Raw genomic sequence first — 12,500 nt, 5'->3', positions numbered from 1 at the left:
GGTTAGGGTTAGGGTTAGGGTTAGGGTTGGGGTTGTGGTTAGGGTTAGGGTTAGGGTTACGGTTAAGATTAGGGTTAGGGTTAGGGTTAGGGTTAGGGTTAGGGTTAGGGTTAGGGTTAGGGTTTGGGCTAGGGTTAGGGTTAGGGTTAGGGTTAGGGTTAGGGTTACGGTTAGGGTTAGGGTTAGGGTTAGGGTTAGGGTTAGGGTTAGTGTTAGGGTTAGGGTTAGGTTTAGGGTTAGGGTTAGGGTTAGGGTTAGGGTTGGGGTTGGGGTTGGGGTTGGGGTTAGGGTTAGGGTTAGGGTTACTGTCAGAGCTGCTTGAAGATCCTAGCTCACAGAGGATCACGCTAGCCAGCGATCATTAAGTAAAAGTCTTTATTGAATTACAGTTTCCATTCTCACGCTGCTGCGCGCAACTCTACGTCTAGTAGCTAGATCGACGAAGCTCCGTCTGAGTCTCCGCCCCGTGCGCACCAACTTAATATCCTAGCCCTGCTCCACCTTTTCCGCCTGACTGTCCTCCTCTGGGTCCCTCTACCCCCCAGGGCTTCTTCCTTCCGGGATTCTTCTGACGCTGACCCGGACCCTCCTGCCTCCTTGCGCCGGGCTTTAGGACCTGGCTCCCTTTCCGGGCTGCTTACTGCGCCGCCTTCCTCTGCATTTGAACTTGGCGCGCGCGCCCAACCTTCCACTTTCCTCTTAACCGTTTCTTCGCTCCCCGATGGAGGTGTGGCCACTCCTGACTCATGCCCTCCCTCCTGTGGTGAGCTGCCAGCGCTTTCCCCCTGGCTCCCTTCCTCTTCCCTGCTCTCTGGCGGTGACGCTGGTCCCGATTTCCAACTGCTCTCCTCTGAGTCCCCTCTGGCTCTATCTTCCTGGGGTGCCCCCCTAGACTCCCCCCTTGCCCTGGCCACTGGTGCTCCTTTCTGTGAATCCTCTGATTCACTGGAAAGACTCGGAGATCTCGGCTCGTCGTCATCACTCATCTTTTCTTCTGCCTCCTCCCCTTCGCTCTCTGTTTCCTCCCTTGCCCTTGCCTCTGCTCCTAAACCCCTGACATCCATCCCCCCCTCGAAGCCCCCCATTCCCCCCTCCCCTCCTTCCGGTGCTGGAGCTGGGGTCTGCTGTTGCAAAGGGACGAACGTCGGATATCGTTCGCTTCCCGTGGCGGGCCTCCATCTGAAGTCTCGCGGGTCTCCGTCCCTGCTCTCGTCGACGACGGTCACCTCCGCTTCCATCTCTGTGCCGCCGTGCTCGAAACCAGGGTCGTCCCCGAAAACGTCCATGTCCGTCTCTCCCTCACTTCCTCCTGGCGGCGTTGCTCGTCCTGGGCCTTCCAGCCACCTTCTGCGGAACTGCTCCTCTGGTCTATCGTCCCACCAATACGAGGGTTCTGATGCAGATCCCGAGGGTGACCCCTCCGGGGAACGGACGTCTTGTGTCGGGTCCTCGTCCGAGTCGAACCCCCGGAAAGTGCTGGCCGAAAGCGTGGGCGTGAAAAGCCAGTCGTCGAAAAAGTCTGCTGGCATAGGTCTATGTGGGAAGAGGGCATGAAACTCGTCTTTGAGTAGAGGTTCGTCCAAGGCGTAGCCCGGCACCCAGCTGTTCGCACTGGCCGGGGTGCCCTCCTTGGCGAGAAAGTATTCTACCCCCTCTTCCCCCCATCTGGAGTCCAAAATCTCCGTGACGTCATTGATGCGCTCCTTCTGTGCCACTCCCGCGTGCCCCGTTCTGTCTCTGACCGGACTCGGCGCCGTTCCGGGTTCCTGGAACCTGTGCGGTGCCTTGTAGGGAGTGAGCACCGATCTGTGGAACACCGGATGCATTCTGGAACCCTCCGGAAGTGCCAGTCTGAAAGCTACCGGGTTGACCTGCTCTTCGACTTGGTAGGGCCCCAGTTGTTTATGCCCTAGTTTCTTCTTGGCCAACGACCTGGCCGGCACTGCGTGGGCTGCTAACCAGACCCAGTCTCCCACGTGGAGCTCTTCGCCAACCCTTCTGTGCCTGTCCGCTTGTACCTTGTATGCGTGTTTGGCCAGCTCCAGGTGGCGCCTCAGCTGATCGTGGACTTCCTGCAGCTCCGACGCGAACGCATCTGCTGTCTGCGGCTCCCCCTCCCCCATTCTTTCCAGTCCCGGGAAGGTTCTGGGGTGCCTCCCGTTGTTGGCGAAGAACGGCGTGACCCCCGTGGACACGTGCTTCGTGTTGTTGTAGGCGAACTCGGCAAGCGGCAGGTAATCCACCCACGTCGCAGGCTGTTGATTCGCATAGCATCTCAGGTACTGCTGCATGATGGCATTGACCCGCTCCGCTTGCCCGTTGGTCTGCGGGTGTCTCGCCGACGCCAGGTTGATCTTGACGTTTAGGAAGCCCATCAGCTTCTGCCAGAAATTCGAGATGAACTGCCGCCCGCGGTCGGACAGAATAGACCGCGGCAGACCGTGAACCTTGAACACGTGGTCTATGAACAGTTTGGCGGTTTGCTCCGCCGTGGCCACCTTCGCACACGGAATGAAATGTGCCATCTTGGAAAACAGGTCCACCACCACCAGCACTGCCGTCTTGCCCCTCGAGCTGGGCAGATCTGTGACAAAGTCCAGAGCCACCCTTTCCCAAGGTTCGACCGGAGTTTGCAGCGGTTCCAACAGTCCTGCCGGCGGTCTGTGCACTGGTTTGGCCCTCTGGCAGGTGTCACACCTCGCCACGTAGTCTGCGACCTCCCCTCTCATTCCAGGCCACCAGAAATCCCTGGCTACCAATTCCACCGTCTTCTCCTTGCCAAAGTGCCCGGCCGTGGGCGCGTCGTGCAGCTGCTGCAGCACCTTGGCGCGAAGGTCGTCTCCCGGTACGTAGATGGCCCCTTTACGGATGAGCAATCCATCTCGTAGCTGGAAACCGTCGGCCTCAGCCTTGCCCCTTTGCACCTCTGCCATCTTTGCTTGCGCGAAGGAGTCATCCTGCAACGCTCGCCGCACCGCCTCCAGGTCCACGGTGGCCGCGGCGCACGCCCATACTGTTGGTGCGAAGATGTGCATGGCGGCCGCTGGCGTTGCGTCCTCCAGATACTGTGGCTTACGGGAGAGGGCGTCCGCCATGATGTTAGTGTCCCCCGGGACATACTCTATGCGGAAGTCGAAGTTCGCAAAAAACTCAGCCCAACGTATCTGCCTCTGGTTTAGGAACTGTGCCGTGCGCCAGTGCTCCAGATTCTTGTGGTCCGTGCAAACCTGCACCGTGTGCTTGGCGCCGATCAGGAAGTGCCTCCACGCTTTGAACGCTGCATGAATGGCCAGCAACTCCCTGTCCCAGATGGTGTAGTTCTGCTCGGACTTGCTGAGCTTCCTGGAGTAAAACGCTCCCGGCCGCCACACCCCCTGCTGGTCCTTTTGCAGCAGGACCGCCCCCACGGCTCTGTCCGAGGCGTCTGTCTCCACCCTCATCGGCCTGCTGGGGTTGACGTGAAGCAGCTGCTCTTCCGACGCGAAGAGACGCTTGAGTGCCTGAAAGGACTGCTCCGCCTCCTCTGTCCAAACGAACTTCTTTTTCTTGGAGCTAAGCGTGTCTGTGATGGCCGCTGTCTGCATAGCGAAGCCCTTGATAAACTTGCGATAGAAGTTCGCAAAGCCGACAAACCGTTGGACCTCCTTCCGGTTGCGTGGGCTTTTCCAATCCAACACCGCTCGAACCTTGGCGCTGTCCATGGCGAGCCCCTTGTCAGACAACTTGTAGCCCAGAAAATCCACCTCCGTCACGTCAAATTGGCACTTCTCCAGCTTGGCGTAGAGCCTATGTTGCTTTAGTCTGGTCAGCACTTCCTTGACGTGTCTGTCATGCTCCTGCTGCGATTCCGAAAAGATCAGGATGTCATCTAAGAAACAGACGCACGTCTTGTAGAGAAGTCCCACCAACACGTGATGCATGAAAGCTTGAAAAACGTGGGAGCCATTTTGCAATCCAAAAGGCATAACTCTGTATTCGTAGGTACCCAGTGGCGTGAACATGGCCGTCTTCCACTCATCTCCCTCCCGCATGCGAATGAGGTTGTACGCCCCTCGCAGGTCTAACTTGGTGAACACTTTTCCCTTCCGCACCTTCGCCAGGAGGTCGTCGATTCGGGGCATGGGGAAGTCCGACGGCTTGGTCCCATTGTTTAAAATGCGATAGTCCACGACCAGTCTTTTTTGGGGCGTGTCTCGCTTTTTAACAAAGAATACAGGACTGCCCCCCGCTGCCTTGGACTCTCGGATGAAACCGCGCTCCAAATTATGATCTATGAACACTTTGAGTTCCTGCAGCTCGTCCTCAGACATGGAATACAGTTTCCCTTTAGGCAGCGCCGCCCCCGGCAGCAGGTCAATTTTGCAGTCATACGGTCTGTGAGGGGGTAGCCTGTCCGCCTCCTTCTCGCAGAAAACTTCCAAAAATTCTGCGTACTTGTGGGGAATCGCTTGCAGCGTGCCTAGCAGCAGCTGTGACTCCTCTTCCTCTCCTTCCTGCCGGGGCACTATGCAGTGTTCAGCACAAAAGGAAGAGCCGAAGATCAGCTGCCTCTGGTACCAAGCCAGCGTCGGGCTGTGCTTGTCCAGCCAACTCATTCCCAATACAATGGGCGTATCCGATAGTTGAGTGACATTGAAGCTGATGATTTCTTTGTGATTCCCAAGTCGCATCGCCATTGGCGGCGTCTGCTTCACCACTTGCCCCCCTAGCAACTCCCTGCCATCCACCGTGACAACCTGCAGGGGCAGTGTGGCCGGCAGCAACTGTATAGCGTGCTTGTCGACAAACTCCTGCCCTATAAAGTCCGCGTTGCTGCCCGAGTCGACGGTAATTGGCACGTCCATGGTGATTCCATTGGGCAGCTGGAGAGATGCGGTGAGCCTCACCACTGGTTTGGGCGGGAGGGGGTTCACGGGCTGTAAAATCTCTGGGGACTGCGTGACTAACACGTCTGGCTGGGCCCCAGGGCCTCTTCCTCCAGCCAGACTGCTTCGTTTCCCTGCTGTGGTCCTCCTTGCTGCGTTGCTGCAGTCACCATTGCTGAGGCTGCAGTGAGCTTGTGGAGCCTCTGGGGACACTCTTTCGCCATATGCCCTGTGTCAGAGCTGCCACCCAGTCCCAGCTCACATAGGACCAAGTCCGCCAGCGTTCACTTTATAAGAGTCTTTATTAAGTTACAGGTTTCATTTCCGAACTGCAGCGTGCAGCTCTACACCTTCTGCCCTAGGTCGGCGAGCTTTGGGACCTGGCTCACTCTCCGGGCTGCTTACTGCTCCCGCTTCCGCTGCATTTGAACTTGGCGCGCGCGCCCAACTCTCTACTTTCCTCTTAACCGTTGCCTCGCTCTCTGAGGAGGGCGTGACCACCCCTGACTCGTGCCCTCCCTCCTGCTGACAGCCTCCGGAACCCGATGCCTGGCTACCTTCCTCCCTGCTGCTCTCAGTCTTGAGCGTGGGTCCCGACTTCCAGCTGCTGCCGCCCTCAGTTATGAGCGTGGGTCCCGACTTCCAGCTGCTACTCTCTGAATCTCCTCTGTTCCCTTCCTCCTGGGGTGTCCCCCCGGATCCCCCCCTTGCTCTGCTCACTGGGGCTCCCTTTTGGGAGTCCTCTGACTCACTGCTTAGGCTTGGAGATCTCGGGTCGTCATCATCACTCATTTTCCCTTCGGATTCCTCCCCCTCGCTCTCTGCTTCCTCCCTTCTCTGCGTCTCTGCTCCTGAACCCCTGACATCCATCCCCCCCTCGAAGCCCCCCCTTCCCCCCTCCCCGCTTTCAGGTGTGGGTGCTGGGTGCTCCATCATCACGGGAGGGAATGCCGGATACAGTTCGCTCCCCGTGGTTGGCCGCCAACTGAAGACCTCCGAGTCTTCCTCCTCGCGGTCGCCGACGTTGACCTGTTCCGCTTCCATCTCTGTACCGCCGTGCTCGAACCCAAGGTCCTCCCCGAACACGTCCATGTCAGTCTCTGCGTCGGTCGCTCGACCTGGCATCTCCAGCCACTTCCGGCGCCATTGCTCCTCCGGTCGATCGTCCCACCAATACGAGGTGTCTGACGCCGAACCCGCCGGCGATCCTTCTGGGGAACGGGTGCTCAGTGCGGGTTCCCCGTCCGAGTCGAATCCATGGAACGTGCTGGAAGAAAGTGTGGGCGTGAACAGCCAGTCGTCGAAGAAGCTCGCTGGCATGGGTCTGTGCGGGAAAAGGGCATGAAACTCGTCCTTGAGCAGGGGTTCCTCCAAAGCGTAGTCTGGCACCCAGCTATTGGCGCTGGCCCGGGTGCCCTCTCTGGCTAGGAGGTATTCGACTCCCTCTTCCCCCCATCTGGAGTCCAAAATCTCCGTGACCTCGTTGATGGGGTCTTGCTGCGTCACCCCTCGCGTCTCCGTCCGCTCCCGGAACGGACTCGGTGCCGTCCCTGGCTCCTGGAATCTGTGAGGTGCCTTGTAGGGAGTGAGCACCGACCTGTGGAACACCGGATGCATTCTGGAACCCTCCGGCAGCACCAGTCGGAAGGCCACCGGGTTGATCTGTGCTTCGACTTGGTACGGACCAATTTGCTTGTGCCCCAACTTCTTCTTGGCTAGTGACCTGGTCGGCACTGCGTGGGCTGCCAACCAGACCCAGTCTCCCACTTGGATCTCTTCGCCAACCCGCCTGTGCTTGTCAGCTTGCACCTTGTAGGCGTGCTTAGCTAGCTCCAGCTGCCGTCTGAGTTGATCGTGTACCGCCTGCAACTCTGACGCGAACGCGTCCGCCGTCTGTGGTTCTCCGTCCCCCACTCTCTCCCGTCCCGGGAAGGTTCTGGGATTCCTCCCATTGTTGGCGAAGAACGGCGTCACCCCTGTGGACACGTGCTTCGTGTTGTTGTAAGCGAACTCGGCGAGCGGCAGGTAATCCACCCAGGTCGCAGGTTGTTGATTGGCATAGCATCTCAGGTACTGCTGCATGATGGCATTGACCCTCTCTGCTTGCCCGTTGGTCTGCGGGTGTCTTGCTGATGCCAGATCGACCTTGACATTTAGAAAACTCATCAGCTTCTGCCAGAAATTCGAGACGAACTGGCGCCCGCGGTCGGACAGGATAGACCGCGGCAGACCATGCACTCTGAACACGTGATCTATGAACAGTTTGGCGGTTTGTTCCGCCGTGGCCACCTTCGCACACGGAATGAAATGTGCCATCTTGGTGAACAAGTCCACCACCACTAGTACAGCTGTCTTGCCTCTCGAGCTGGGTAGATCCGTAACAAAGTCCAGGGCCACCCTCTCCCACGGTTCAAACGGCGTTTGCAGCGGTTCCAGCAGTCCCGCCGGTGGTTTGTGCACCGGTTTGGCCCTCTGGCAGGTGTCGCACCTCGCAACGTAGTCCGCGACTTCCCCTCTCAGTCTGGGCCACCAAAAGTCCCTTGCGACTAATTCCACCGTCTTTTCCGTGCCAAAGTGCCCGGCCGTGGGTGCGTCGTGCAGCTGCTGCAGTACCCTGGCGCGAAGTTCGTCTCCCGGCACGTAGATGGCCCCTTTACGTAAGAGCAAGCCGTCTCGTATCTGGAACTCGTCGCCCTTCGCCGTGCCCTTGTGCACCTCTGCCATCTTCGCCTGCGCGAAGGAGTCGTCCTGCAACGCCCGCCGCACCGCATCCAGGTCTACTGTGGCTGAAGCGCACGCCCACACTGTTGGCGCGAAGATGTGCATGGCTGCCGCTGGCGTCGCCTCTTCGAGGTATTGCGGTTTGCGGGACAGTGCATCCGCCATGACGTTGGTGTCGCCTGGGACGTACTCTATTCGGAAATTGAAGTCAGCAAAGAACTCCGCCCAACGTATCTGCCTCTGGTTCAGGAACTGAGCCGTGCGCCAGTGCTCCAGATTCTTGTGATCCGTGCAGACCTGCACCGTGTGCTTGGCGCCGATCAGGAAGTGCCTCCACGCCTTGAAAGCTGCATGAATGGCCAGCAACTCCCTGTCCCAGATGGTGTAGTTCTGCTCCGACTTGCTGAGCTTTCTGGAGTAGAACGCTCCCGGCCTCCAGACCCCCTGTGGGTCCCTTTGCAGCAGGACAGCTCCCACTGCTCTATCGGACGCGTCTGTCTCTACCCGCATCGGTCTGCTGGGGTCGATATGCAGCAGTTGCTCTTCCGACGCGAAGAGACGCTTGAGTGCTTGAAAGGACTGCTCCGCCTGCTCCGTCCAGATGAATTTCTTTTTCTTGGAGCTTAGCGTGTCCGTAATGGCCGCCGTCTGCATCGCGAACCCCTTGATAAACTTGCGATAGAAGTTGGCGAAGCCGACAAACCGCTGGACCTCCTTCCGGTTGCGCGGGCTCTTCCAATCCAACACCGCACGAACCTTGGCGCTGTCCATGGCTAGCCCCTTGTCCGACAACTTGTAACCCAAGAAATCCACCTCCGTCGTGTCGAACTGGCACTTCTCCAGTTTGGCGTACAGTCTATGCTGCTGCAGCCTCTTCAGCACCTCCCGAACATCTTGGTCATGGGCTTGCTGCGATTCGGAGAATATCAGGATGTCATCCAGAAAGCAGACGCACTTCTTGTAAAGGAGTCCCGCCAACACATGATGCATGAAAGCTTGGAAACAGTGAGAACCGTTTTGCAATCCAAACGGCATCACTCTGTATTCGTAGGTGCCCAGAGGCGTGAACATGGCTGTCTTCCACTCATCGCCCTCCCTCATGCGGATGAGATTGTACGCACCTCGCAGGTCCAACTTGGTGAACACGCGTCCCTTGCGCACCGTCGCTAGTAGGTCGTCAATCCTGGGCATGGGGAAATCAGAAGGCTTGGTCATCTTGTTTAAGAGGCGAAAATCCACCACCAGTCTTTTTTGGGGCGTGTCTTTCTTCTTCACGAAGAAAACAGGACTGCCCCCTACTGCCCTGGACTCCCGGATGAAACCGCGCTGCAAATTGTGATCTATGAACTGTTTGAGTTCCTGTAATTCGTCCTCAGACATGGAATACAGCTTCCCTTTCGGCAGCGTCGCCCCTGGTAGGAGGTCAATCTTGCAGTCATATTGCCTGTGCGGTGGCAGCTTGTCAGCCTCTTTCTCGCAGAAGACCTCCAGAAAGTCTGCGTATTTGTGGGGGACTGCTTGCAACGTTCCCAACTGCAGTTGTGATTCCTCCTCCTCTCCCTCCTGTCTGGGCAGGATGCAGTGTTCTGCGCAATAAGAGGAGCCGAAGATCAGCTGTCTCTGGTACCAAGCCAGTGTCGGACTGTGCCTGTCCAGCCAACTCATGCCCAACACAATGGGCGTGTCCGACAGTTGGGTGACATTAAAACTGATGACTTCCCTGTGGTTGCCAAGGCGCATCACCATCGGTGGCGTTTGCTTCACCACCTGCCCCCCTAGCAACTCTCTGCCATCCACTGTGACGACTTGCAGGGGCAGAGTGGCAGGCAGTAGCTGTATAGCGTGCTGCTCCACAAAATCCTGCGCTATAAAGTCTGCGTTGCTTCCAGAATCCACAGAAAGCGGCACTTCGATAGTGACGCCATCGGGTAGCTGGAGAGATGCTGTGAGCTGCACTACTGGTTTGGGTGGGAGGGGGTCCGTGGGTTGCAAGATCGCTGGGGACTGCTTCACTGATGCGTCTGGCTGGGCCCCAGTGCCTCTGTCTCCAGCCAGACATCGTCGTTTCCCTGCTGTGGTTCTCCTTGCTGCGTTGCTGCAGTCACCATTGCTGAGGCTGCAGTGTGCTTGTGGAGCCTCCGGGGACACTCTTTCGCCAAATGGCCTGGATCCTCGCAGATGTAACACTTCCTGTTCCCTCTAGGAGGCTTCGCTTTCACTGCTGTCGGTGCTTGGGCTCTGGCTGCTGACTGAGCCCTTGCACCTCCAACCTCCATCGGTTCCCCTCCCCCTCCAGGCGGAGGTGTGGATTGCGCACGCGCTGCTTCTCTTGGAATGAAAGAGAAACTTCTCGCTGCTTCGCGCCCTCCACGTCCTTCATCTCTGCACCATGGACGTTCTTCCAGCCTCACCCCCACAGTCAGCGCCCTTTGGACCACCTCTTGCGTGCTTCGGGGCCTCTCCCCCCTTGCAATCTCATCCTTGACCGCAGAGCTTAGACCCTCCCAGAACAGGTCTCTGACAGGGGGCGAATCCCGGTCCCACTCTAAGGCACTGACCAGCGCAAAAAAGCTGGCGTGGTACTGCCGGACGCTTGCCCTCCCTTGTTTTAGTCCATGAATCTCCCGTCGGGCAAGATCCACATCAATAGTAGACAAAAAACACGCATCCATCGCTTTGATAAAGGCATCTGCATTCTGAAGCGCCGGATCTTTATCCCTCCACAAATTGCGTAGCCACGCTTTAGCATCCCCATGCAAATGGGATAGTATGAACCCCACTTTCTCTTCCTCATCTCTAAAGTCTTTTGCCAGCAGTTGCAGTGCGCACGTTACGTCTGCTCGAAAATTGGGGTACTGTTGTAAATTCCCATCGAAGTGAGCCACAAGCCCTCCTGCTCTCCGTGCCAACCCAACCCCCTCCGGTCTGGGTCCTGGCTGCCCGTGTTTAACCCATGCTTCAAACCTGGCGTGGAGATCTCTGTAGGCGGCTGCCGCATCCTCCTCCCTCTTCTTGGATGCCAGTACCTCCGCGTTCAATTGGGTAACTGCCTGTTGCAGCGCTGCAACTGTCTCTGCTTCCGTCATCTCTGCTAACCGTCGTGAGCTTGCTCCCAAACACCGATCCCCTCCTCCAGCTGCCTCTCTCTCCGCTGCGAGATATCAGGTGTCCGAAGCTTTCTTGAGACGGGTCTTACTGTCAGAGCTGCCACCCAGTCCCAGCTCACATAGGACCAAGTCCGCCAGCGTTCACTTTATAAGAGTCTTTATTAAGTTACAGGTTTCATTTCCGAACTGCAGCGTGCAGCTCTACACCTTCTGCCCTAGGTCGGCGAGCTTTGGGACCTGGCTCACTCTCCGGGCTGCTTACTGCTCCCGCTTCCGCTGCATTTGAACTTGGCGCGCGCGCCCAACTCTCTACTTTCCTCTTAACCGTTGCCTCGCTCTCTGAGGAGGGCGTGACCACCCCTGACTCGTGCCCTCCCTCCTGCTGACAGCCTCCGGAACCCGATGCCTGGCTACCTTCCTCCCTGCTGCTCTCAGTCTTGAGCATGGGTCCCGACTTCCAGCTGCTGCCGCCCTCAGTTATGAGCGTGGGTCCCGACTTCCAGCTGCTACTCTCTGAATCTCCTCTGTTCCCTTCCTCCTGGGGTGTCCCCCCGGATCCCCCCCTTGCTCTGCTCACTGGGGCTCCCTTTTGGGAGTCCTCTGACTCACTGCTTAGGCTTGGAGATCTCGGGTCGTCATCATCACTCATTTTCCCTTCGGATTCCTCCCCCTCGCTCTCTGCTTCCTCCCTTCTCTGCGTCTCTGCTCCTGAACCCCTGACACCCTGGCTCCTCACAGACGTAACACTTCCTGTTCCCTCTAGGAGGCTTCGCTTTCACTGCTGCCGGTGCTAGGGCTCTGGTTGCTGACTGAGCCCTTGCACCTCCAACCTCCATAGGTTCGGCTCCTCCTCCTGGCGGAGGCGTGGATTGCGCCCGCGCTGCTTCTCTGGGAAGGAAGGAGGGGCCCCTGGCTGGTTCGCGCCCTCCACGCCCTTCGTCCCTGCTCCACGGACGTTCTTCCAGCCTCACCCCCACTGCCAGTGCCCTCTGAACGACCTCCTGGGTGGTTCGGGGTCTCTCCCCCCTCGCGATCTCATCTTTAATCGAGCTGTGCAGCCCCTCCCAAAAGAGGTCTCTTACCGGGGCCGAATCTCTGTCCCATTCCAGGGCACTGACCAAGGCGAAAAAGCGGGCATGGTACTGTCTGACGCTGGCCCTCCCTTGTCTTAGCCCATGCACCTCCTTCCGGGCAAGATCCACGTCAATACTTGATAAAAAACACCCATCCATCGCTTTAATAAAGGCATCTGCATTCTGAAGCGCCGGATCCTTATCTCTCCATAAATTGCGTAGCCATGCTTTAGCATCCCCATGCAAATGGGACATGATGAATCCCACTCTCTCTTGCTCATCTCTAAAGTCTTTATGCAGCAGTTGCAGTGCGCACAGTACGTCTGCTCTAAAGTTGGGATACTGTTGCAGGTTCCCATCGAAGTGAGAGACCAGCCCGCCTGTTCGTCTCGCCAACCCAATTCCCTCCTGCCGGGGTGTCTGCTTCGTCAGCACGTCTAACCTGACCTGGAGATCCCTGCAGTCGGCAGCTGCCTCCTCCTCTCTCTTCCTGGATGCGAGAGCCTCGGCATTCAGTTGTGCCACTGCTTTTCTGAGTTCCTCTATCTGCTGCTCAGCCGTCATGTCGTCTGCTGTTCGTGAGCTCACTAGTAGGCACCTGTTTCTCTCCCCTCCTCGGGGCTGTAGATGCCCACAATTTGTGAGACGGAGCTTACTGTCAGAGCTGCTTGAAGATCCTAGCTCACAGAGGATCACGCTAGCCAGCGATCATTAAGTAAAAGTCTTTATTGAAT

The sequence above is a fragment of the Podarcis vaucheri genome, assembly GCF_965113315.1.
Source record: "Podarcis vaucheri genome assembly, chromosome: W".
Lineage (NCBI taxonomy): Eukaryota > Metazoa > Chordata > Lepidosauria > Squamata > Lacertidae > Podarcis > Podarcis vaucheri.
The sequence above is the reverse complement of the archived record's forward strand: the minus strand, read 5'-3'. Positions refer to the sequence as shown.